The sequence below is a fragment of the Grammomys surdaster genome, unplaced genomic scaffold (assembly GCF_004785775.1).
Source record: "Grammomys surdaster isolate TR1022 unplaced genomic scaffold, NIH_TR_1.0 125985, whole genome shotgun sequence".
Lineage (NCBI taxonomy): Eukaryota > Metazoa > Chordata > Mammalia > Rodentia > Muridae > Grammomys > Grammomys surdaster.
The window spans coordinates 3,961,973-3,972,819 of NW_021620801.1; positions in this window are offsets into that span (position 1 = coordinate 3,961,973).

Here is a 10,847-nt window from a genome sequence, read left to right on the forward strand (position 1 = left end):
CTCAGCCCCTTAGAAATCCTTAATGGTAGGCCCTTCCCCTAAACAGACCTCTTATGACATCCAGAAAATGATTATCTGTCCGTTACCAGGAACGACAATTAAGACTACCACTGAGTACAGCCCAGGATAAGTATAGCTCTAAGCCTGAATCTACCTTTTCAAAATTAATCCTCACATTAACTCAGGCGAGTAGTTCTATCTTAAAACCTTCCACCATGGGGTTGGGAGACATCTCATGGGTAAAGTGCAAGCCTGGGGACATTGATTCAGATTCCCCAGCATCCACATAAAGATCTGAGCATTGTGGTATACATCTGTAATCCCAGCACTGAGAGGCAGAGGCAGGAGGACCTATAGGGCTCGCTGGTCAGCCAGTTTAACTAAAATGTGGCACTTAATTCAGTGAGAGATCTCATTTCAAAAAAAAAAAAATTGAGAAGAAAAAGAAATTGAGGTCAATATCCTGACATCAAACTCTGGCGTCCATATGCTTCAGCATGAACACGTACATCTACTACACATATATGCCTGTACTACACACACACACACACACACACACACCCTTCTACAGGAGGAGAAACACCAGGAAAACACTCTCTTGGCACTGCCTATCAGAGCAGCAGTGAGATTCCATTTTAACAAGACCCATTGAATCAGCAGTCTGGCCATCCCAGAACCTCAGGGAACCAAACTTTTGGGATTAGATGATGACCCTTGGCCAGCAGAATACCTCTAGACTTAGGGAAAGGAATTTTTGAAGCATTGTATTTGCCAAGTTAGAAATCTAGCTGGAGACCACCTGGAGGAAAACAGACTCAGGTTCTAGGCAGCATGCCCAACACTGGAAAGGACCACTCAGAGGTGAGTCCAGCATTTACAACCAGAGTCCTGAGATATAACCAACATCTGTGACTCAACCCATGAAGGACTACTCACAGACAGAAACAGCATCTCATTCCTGTCTCATCTTAGCAGAAGTTAGAATGTGCTTACAACCTAAGCCTAAGGAGGTTTCACCAGCCTCTATGGCCTGACCCAGGAAGGACTACCCACTGAAAAGGCCAGCATCTGTGACTTAAACTCAGAATGGATCACAGGAACATAACAGGTATCTGGAACCCCAGGAAGAAAGTCCTCAGAAAGCTGAAACTGAAACAGAAGTCTCTACCCAGTTCTCACCCTTCATTTTAGCCGGTGTTTCATCCTGCTCTGTTTCCCCACCCCATCCACTCCACACACACCATCTGTCTCCTCTTTCTTTTCTTTCCATTCCCTTTTCCATTTGAGGAGCTTTGGTCTAACATGCTGGCATTAGTTTGAGTGTCTCAGCCTGAGCCCAGGCTTGTCCTGCCTTATCAGCTTGCATTTCTTTACCAGAACTAAGTAGTGTCCCTGCCTTTGTCCTGACTGTTCACTTTCTATTTGTTTCCACTCTGCTGCTTCTCTGTAACTCATTACTAGTGGCTGCTCTTACCCTGCTTTACTTCCTTCCATTTACACCACAGTAACTAACACATAAGTTCATATAATACAGCGTTCCTATACTTCCTGGCATTCTGGAATATTTTTTATTTGATTATACCATATTCTCATAGTGGGCCTACCCATTGATCAGGATTGGCTTTGTACACAGCATTCAGCTGTCAGGGGAGTACTAGGAATTGAGCCTGGTGCGGCCAACCTAAGTCTAGCAGAGAAAAATGACATCGTGACTCTAATATAACCTAGTTACTCACATTTCCACACAAAGAGTAAGGATGGGTGATTTAAAAAATTCAACCAGTGGCTTAACTTCAGAGATACAAGAAACGTGGAAAATGAAGGTAATACAACTCTCCAAAAGTTTACTATTTTAAAAGGAATATTTTGATATTCTTGTGCCAGTAAATTATATGAAATCCCAGACAAAGAATTCAAATGACTATAAGAATGCTCAAAGAACTCACAAAAAACCCCCACAAACTCCAGAATTAATGCCAGAACATAAACAGACTAAAGATGCAAGTCAATAAAGGGCATAACATTGGAATTCAATAAATAGAAATACAGGGAGGGGGAGCCAAACTGTAATGTTGGAAATGAAACGCTCAATAATTCAAATACAAAGCTCAATGGAAAGCCTCGCCAATAGAAGAAGACAGAATACTAAGCCTTAAGACAAGGCAGAGGATCAGAGGATTAAAACAATGACGACAATAAATTAGAAAGTCAGAGAAGAGGCTGGAGGGATGGCTTCGGGTCAACAGCACTGGCTCTTCAGAGGATCCAGGTTCAATTCTCAGCACCCACATAGCAGCTTGCAACTGTCTGTAACTCCAAGGGAGCTGATACCTATTCTGATCTCTTTAGGCACCAAGCATATACATGGGCACAGACATATCTGCAGGTAAAACACTTATATACATAAAATAAAAGCCCCTTTCTTTTTTTTTTTTTAGAGGCAAGCTCTCTCTATGTCATCCTGGCTATCCTGGAACTTGCTATGTAGACCAGGGTAGTCTTGAATTCACAGAGATTCACTTGCTTCTGTCTCCTAAGTGCTGAGATTAAAGGCATGCACCACCAAAACAGCCAAAATAATATTTTTTCAAAGAGAAAATGTTTATTTTTTAAAATTATGAAAAAAACATATAATACCTATTTTAAAACTCAGTGCTGCCAATCATGAACATAGAAGAATTCAATGCTAATTGCATTTTTTAAGAACAAAAAAAATAGGGCTGGTAGAGAAAGTGCAGTGGTTAAGAGCACTAGCCACTCTTTCAGAGGTCCTGGGTTTAATTCCCAGTACCCACATGGTAGCTCACAGTTGTCTATTAACTTTCAGTTCCTGTTGATCCAGTGTCTTCTACTGGACTCTGCAGGCACCAAGCACACACATGGTACATACATGCAGGCAAAATACCCATACACATAAAATAACTTTTTTTGCTTGCTTTCTTTGTTTTTCAAGACAGGGTTTCTCTGTGTAACCCTGGCTGTATTGGGACTCACTCTGTAGACCAGGCTGGCCTCAAACTTAAAGATCCACCTACCTGTCTCCAGAGTGCTAGGATTAAAGGTGTGTACCACCACCACCCAGCAAACAATTTTTTTAAAGGAAAAAAACTGTAAACAAAATAATCACAGACAATGTCCCACATTTAGGCAAAGAGATGCCCAATTAGGTACAGGATACATTTAGAACATCAAGTATACAAGACCAGAGAAGAACCTACCAAGGTAAAATTACATTCAAAACATCAAATACACATAGTGAAGAGCTGGAGAAGGGAAAACGGATACAAATAAGAAAGAAAGATGCTAAAATGTTTTAAGATTTGATTCTATACATGAGATAGAAAAAAAACTCAACCAGAGTGCTATAATTTTATTAACTTTATGTCAATTTGACACAGGCTAGAGTCATCTGAGAGGAGGGAAACTCAGTTGAGAAAATCTCTATAAGACCTGTCAATAAGCAAGCCTGAAGGGCATTTTCTAAATTTGTGGCTGATAAGGAAGGCTCCAGCCCACTGTGGGTGGTGTCATCCCTGGGCTGGTGGTTCTGAGTTCTATAAGAAAGCAATCTAAACAAGCTATGGGGAGCAAGCCAGTAAGCAGTGTTCCTCCATGATCTCTGCATCAGCTCTTGCCTCTAGGATACTGCCCTGACTGAATTTCTTTACTGACTTCCTTCGATGATGAACAGTGATATGGAAATATAACTGGGATCAGCTCTTTCCTCCCCAGGTTGCTTTTGGTCATGGTGTTTTATCACAGCAGTAGGAACCCTAAAGAGGACAACCGGAAAATACTTAGATCTGATAAACACTAAAGCAAAGTGACAGAATAGAAAGTTAAAATATAAAAATGAGTAGCTTTCTTACATATCGATACCAAGTGTGTTGAGACAGAGATCAGAGAAACAATCGCACTCACAATTGCCAAATGCATACAAAAATAAAATGCCTTGCAATAAACCTAACTAAGGAAAGGCCTCTAAATTTTTAGAAATTTACAAACACCAAAGACATTGGAAAACATACTAGAAGATGAAAAGACGCCCCCACCCCATGTTCAGAGATTGGAAGATCTATTATTAAAAGAGCTATGCTAATAAATCTCATCTTCAATGGAATCTTTAGCATCTTGAATATCCAGTGAAATCTCCACAAAATTCCAATGTCATTCTTCACCAAAATAGGAAAGCAAGCTTAAGATTCATGGAGAAATATCAGCATCTGCTGTGAGGCCGTGTCTCTTAGCAGCATCAGAAGCTTCACCATACAGTCTCACCAACATGGCTGCCGAAATGTGAGCTGAACAAGGATGACATAAATGGACATGCCAAACTGGATGAGGAAAAGCCCACATGGCCTCAACCTTACACAAAGAGCTACAGGCAACTGAGCTCTTAGACTTTCTATTGCTGGGATGAAGCACTGTGACCAAAAAACAAGTTGAAGAGGAAAGGGTTTATTTGGCTTATACCTCCATATCGCTGTTTGAAGTGGAGTTCTTTGGGAAGTCGGTTGTGTTGGATGGTGTTTTGCTGGGGCAAACACAGGAAAGAACATTTCATTAAAGTGAACACAGGTGAAAGGCTGAGGCAGACTCGTGAAGGAATGTTTCAATGAAGTAGGTACAGGAGAAAGGATGTTCTGGTAAGACAAGCACATGAAAAGACACGTGATGAAGCATTCTTTGCTAACAACACACACGTATTGGTCCGCCTTACATCGTGCTGGGATGCCAGAGAAAAATGCACTAAAAAACTTCTAGTGGTGTGCTGCAGTTTCTTGCTACTTCAGCTGAGACAGACTCCTGTGCTGAGGGAAGACACAGGCTGAGGCAAGATCCATGGAAGACATGTGGTGTTTGGAGGGAGTATAAATAATGCTTGATGGATAGTGAAGGAGGCTGGGCTAGGCTTGCTTACTTGATGGACAGTGAAGGAGGCTGAGCTAGGCTTGCTTACTTGATGGACAGTGAAGGACGCTGGGCTAGGCTTGCTTACAGAGCTAGCCATGCAATGCTTGTTGGTCTCCAGTCTTCGTTGATCTTGAGTCTTTGCTGACCTTTATTTCACTGAATGAGGCACAGCCAAGAACTCCTGGAGTCCCTCATGTTCCCCACTGCTGACTTGTGCCGAGGCTGAGGGCTGGCGGTCTCTGCTAGGTAGTGCTGGTTCCTGTTTGCTATCCCGACTCTACCGAACTGGACTGCTGGTGAATCCATGAAGTGTTTTCAGTGGATCGAGCTGCCACTGCTGACCTGTGATCTGAAGTGCCAATTTCCAGACAACACAGATGGGAGTTGCTCCAAAGAACCAATTCTAAACAGTTCCACTTCCCCAAATCCTTTCTTTTCTACTACCTTGGTGGGTGGTGGCCTAAAAGGAAAATTAAAGGGTTTAAGAAACATCATTAAAAATAAGGTTTAAAAAAATTAAAGTCACAACTGTTCATCATCAAAGGAAGAAAGGAACTCAAGCAGGATCCTGGAGGCAGGTGCTGATGCAGAGGCCATGGAGGGGTGCTGCTTACTGGCTTGCTCCATAGCTTCCTCAGCCTGCTTTCTTATAGCACCCAGGCCAGGGATGGCTCCACCCACAATGGGCTGTGTCCTCCCCCATCGATCACTAATTAAGAAAATGCCCTACAGCCTCGCCTACAGCCTGATCTTAGGGAGACATTTTGTTAAATGAGGTTTCCTCCTCTCAGACGATTTTAGCTGTGTCAGATTGACACTTCACTGTTAAGTCACAACTTCTCCTTTCTCATTCATCCCCAAGATGGCACATTAAAAACATAAATAACTCTAAAAGTCCTTTATAGATTATATATAGGTTATATATAGATTATATATAGTCTTTATAGATTCAAACACATTAAAAATGTACTCCCTTTAAAATATTCAGAATATTTTAAAACTCCAAAATCTCTTAAAAATTCAAATTCTCTCTATTGTGGACCTTTATCAAACCAAAGTTAAGTTAAATACTTTCTTACTTCAAGAGGAAAGAAGCCAGTCACAATCAGATTAAAGATAAAACAAACTCATAACAGTGTAAATGACTCAACATCTAGTGTCTGGGATCCATTCACAATCTTCTGAGGTCCTCAAAGGGGTCACCTCTCCAGCTCTACCTCTTTATCTGGGATACTTGATGCTGGTCACCTAGAGCTGAGAAATTAGTAGTGATTAAGAGGAGAGCAGCACTGTTGAGGTGAAATCTGGGAAGTGTTTCCTCAGAGTCAGCAAACAGAAGCTGTGTGCCAGAGGCAGCCAAGGTTGCATCTCACGCTGATATCTGGGCTTGGTAGTGTAAGAGTCACCTAGGTGGTGCTGGTTTTGAAGGTGTGTGGGGGGGGGGGCATGAAAATAAGCTGATCCTTGGAACTCTGAGGAGCTAAGAGAGGCCACTGGTGAAGATGCAGCCTCGGTGGCAGTTGAAGGCTGAGGACTGAGGGGGTCATGCAGAGGAGTTGAGGCTTGGCACCATGAAGAAAGCTTAGGAGGGTATTGGTGAGAGTTCAGTCCAGTTGCAGCAGACGACCCCAGCATTTTGGAGATATCAGTACCATGGGATGGCCACCAAGAATAGTTACAATGATGGAGTGAAGCCTGCCCAAGCTTAGAAGACAAACTGTGCTAAAGATCTAACAGAGGCACTTTCTTAACTGAGGTTGCTTCCTCTCAGATGACTTCAGCTTGCGTCAAGTTAACATAAAACTATCCAGTACAGTTAAAAAAAATTAAGTACTTGAAGATATAGACATAGACAAAGGCTTTAAAAATAAGAGTCTCACTGTTCATGAAATAAATCCAACATTGATAAATAGGATGTCATGGAATTAAAAGCTTCAGTTCATCAAAGGAAACAGTTGAGCAAATAAATAGTCTATAGAATGGGGGGCCAATCTTTATTAGCTATACATCTGACAAGTGATTAGTATCTAGACTAAAAGAATTCAATAACTGAACAATAAGAAGTCAAGCAATCCAATTAGTAGGTGATAAAATAAGACTGTTCTCAAAAGATGAAACACAAGCATTCAAGAAACATATTTTGAAGTATTCAATTTCACAAACTATCAGAGAAATGCAAATCAGAAGTACGTTGAGATTCAGATTCTGTTTCATCAGCATGTCAGTGATTAAGAAAACAAACCAACAAATGCTGGTGGGGATGTGTATGAAAGGAAACTCTTTTATGCTGCTGGTGAGAATGCAAATTAGCCTAGCATTATGGAAGTCAGTGTGACAGTTTCTCATAAAAGCTAAAGTAGATCTTCCATGGGACCCATCTATACCAGTCCAGTTCACCATATCACAGAGACATGTGCACATCAGTGTCTTCTGCAGGACTATTCACAATAGCTAAGTTAAGGAACCAGCCTAAGTGTGTAACAACAGGGCAATTGGTAAAGGAAGATTATATACAGATTTGTACAATGGCATTTTTTCCAGTCCTTATGAAGAACACAGGTAGGTCGTTTGTAGGAAAATGGATATAGCTGGAGATAATCACAGTAAGCAAAGTAAGCCAGACTCAGAAAAAAAAATATTGTGCTTTCTCCCATGTATGGTTTTTAGATATCATATAGATACATAACATTTCATATTCATATGTGATGGGAAAATAGAATTGAAACTGTCTCATGAACAAAAGTGACAAATAGGAGTCGTGAGGAAGAGGATAGCAGTGGATGATGAAGGGAACATTCACAACATACAATTTACGTGTTACATAAAATGCTTTTATGTAACACAGAACCACATACAAGGAATATACACAAGGAAAATTAAACACGATGAAACCCACCCTTAACCATCTCCAGGCCCTGTGAGTAGTCAAGATTCTCTCTTACTTCTCTAAGTTCTGTGACATAATTTTACAAGCTCTCTTCTCTTATTTTCTCAATGTCAAGTAGGACAAACACTATTTGGAGGTTTGTCTTTAGCCTGACTCTTCCAAGACCTCTCTTAGACTATTCCTGGACTGAGGTCACCATCAAATTCAGGTTATAACCCCTATTGCTAATTCTACAGAAAAAGACAGAGCTTGTGATAGCACTGTTTTGTAAACCTTATATTCTTAAGCAACCAACTTCTCACCTGCCTCACAGACACCCCCCTTTGCCCTTGCTGCGTTTATGACACAATCTTTCTGTAAGCTGATCCCCTTTCCAATAACTATACCTCATGTTGTGCTGCATCCAGATGGTCACCCTTATGGTTTAAGCATTTCTCACTGCCTCACTCGGGTCATAAACAGAAACTTGGTCTAATCTGTCTAGTTGTTGAATATGTACCTGAAGAGACACCATATTGATACATGTGGTGGTTCTCCAAGCCTATCTATGCCCATAAAAGAACCCCTGACTAATACCTCTGCACGATACTGAGATTCTCCTGTGTCAGCCATTCCACAGTTAGACATGGTAGAAAAGAGGAGCTTCTGGGTACGTAAGACCCCAATCCTAACAAAAAGTACAAGCCAAGCTCAGTCCTGGGCTGGCCTTTCTGTTTCCAGTCTATGGAAGAGAACGGGACATTTCCTGGTGCCTAGACACCATCCTATTTTCCTATATGTTCTCCTTATGCAACCACAATGCTGATATTCTGGGGTAAGAATCATATGACAAATAAGATAGGTACACTCTTTATATTATTTCTGTCAACCTATGTTGAGTGTCTTAGTCACTGTTTACTGCTGTGCTGAAAGCTACATCCTAATCCACAGGCAGACAGTTTGGGGGAGGGAGACAGAGACAGAGAGGGGGAGTGGGAGAGATCAAAAGAAGGAGAGGAAGAAAGGAATCTATCTATATTGATATTGAGAGGGAGGGAAGAGGGGGAGAGAGGGAAGGGAGGGAGGGAGGGAGATGGGAGAGGGAGAGGGAGAGGGAGATTGAGACTGAAACTGGGCTTTTGAAACCTCAGGGCCAACCCCAGTGACACATTTCCTGCAACAAGGCCACACCTTCTAATCCTTTCTAAGAGCTTCAATCCCTTATGACTAGGCATTCAAATATATGAGTCTATGGGGGGCCATTCTTATACAGACTACCACAGTGAGGTGTGAGAACACATTCAAGAATGGAGTCCTGTGAAGAGAATTCTGAATGCTTCTAGGAGAACACCAAGAAAACAACATGAGTCTTGTGATCTCAGTTTCTTCAAAAAAATGGAATTAATCTTGAAGGTATTTTCATGCTCCTTCCAGGTGTAGCAGATAGGAGAGACCGTACTTCAGATTACTCACTATTGCTTGCTGCTGTTATTCAATTAAATGTTTATATTCCTCTATGGATAAACATGTTTTGGTTATTGTGGCTTGTCAGCCACGTGCAACTTGTCCTTGTGATTGTACACTTTACTCATATGACTCTTCTTAATTCTCAAGGTGTAAACTGTCTGATGCTCTAAATAAAGATGGCCTTTGCCTGAGACTTTAGTCCGTCTCATTTACTGGCTCTATTCCCCGAGGTCCCACTGTCCCATGCATATTGACAGTAGGGTAACAATGTAACATTTACAAAGCAAGTTTTCTTGCCAACTGACCATCTCTCAGTCCTCCTTTTTGCTTCCCCCAAAAGGAGGCACTCACATAACCACTTAACAATGGAAACAACCACTGGCAGTCTGGTAAATACAACTCTTGTAGTTCTGCCTGGATCTCACTTTTCCCTTTTATCTCTGGTCTTTCAAAAACATGACTGCCAAACCTCTCACAATCATCCCACTTTTGGGCAACCTCTGTGTATAGTTGAATACTTTCCTGGTATGAGGCCAAATGAATTCAATCCCTGAGGTCCTTCAGACCCTTCTATTACAGCCAACTTCAGCAACCTATCGACAGGCCTCTGATAGGGCTAGATTTAGTAACCTTAAGAGGACAAACTACAATTTCCTATGGGGCTCCAACATTAGGAAATATTGCCTTCCCAAACAGATGTCCAGATTTCTCATTTTCCAGTGTTTTCACAATCTAGGCTCCTTTCTAAGGAAGGCACTCGTACCTCCAAGCCCTCACATCCCAAAAACAAAACTCCAGAGTTGTCTGAAATTCCCCAATTTAGAGTGCTGACCACAAACAACTTGTTGCTTGAACAGGCAGCACTAGGCTAGTCTATTCTCAGAGGGCTCCTTCAGTCCATAGGAATCTCAGAAATAAGTATCAGAGACCTCCCCCACCTCTCTCTCTCTCTTTCTCCCTCTCCTTCTCTCTCTCCATCTCCCTCTCCTTCCCTCTCCCCTCCCCCCTCTCTCTGTGGTGTGTGTGTGTGTGTGTGTGTGTGTGTGTATGTTTGAAGACGTTTTCTCCATGCAGCTGTTGGTTATCCTGGAACTCACTCCATGTACTAGGCTGGTCTCAAACTCAGAGATCCATCTCCCTTTGCCTCCTGAGTGCTGAAATTAAAGTTGCATGCCACTGCCCCTGCCTATCAGAAGCATCTTTTTCATACAATATCTGGAAGGCCACAGTGGCATTAGTAGAGGCACAACAACACAGTCCTAGCTTCTTAGCAGGAGTAGTTTCCCAAAACTTCAGGTTCCCAGGAAGCCTTAATGTAGGAACAGGAGACACATGAGTTCCCTTTAATGAAGTCTGTGCTTCTGGGTAAATACTTATGGAAAGGTAGAAAGAAAAAAATCTCTCTCAAAATAAAACACCCAAGAGCCTAATCCAAAGTTTAGTGCAGAGCTCTGGGTGGGATAGCTTCTAGACAGTTGTCAAGATGGGTCTAGACTTAACTCCTATTAGCCCTTTCTCTCTCTCTCTCTCTCTCTCTCTCTCTCTCTCTCTCTCTCTCTCTCTCTCCCTCCCTCCCTCCCTCCCTCCCTCCCTCCCTCCC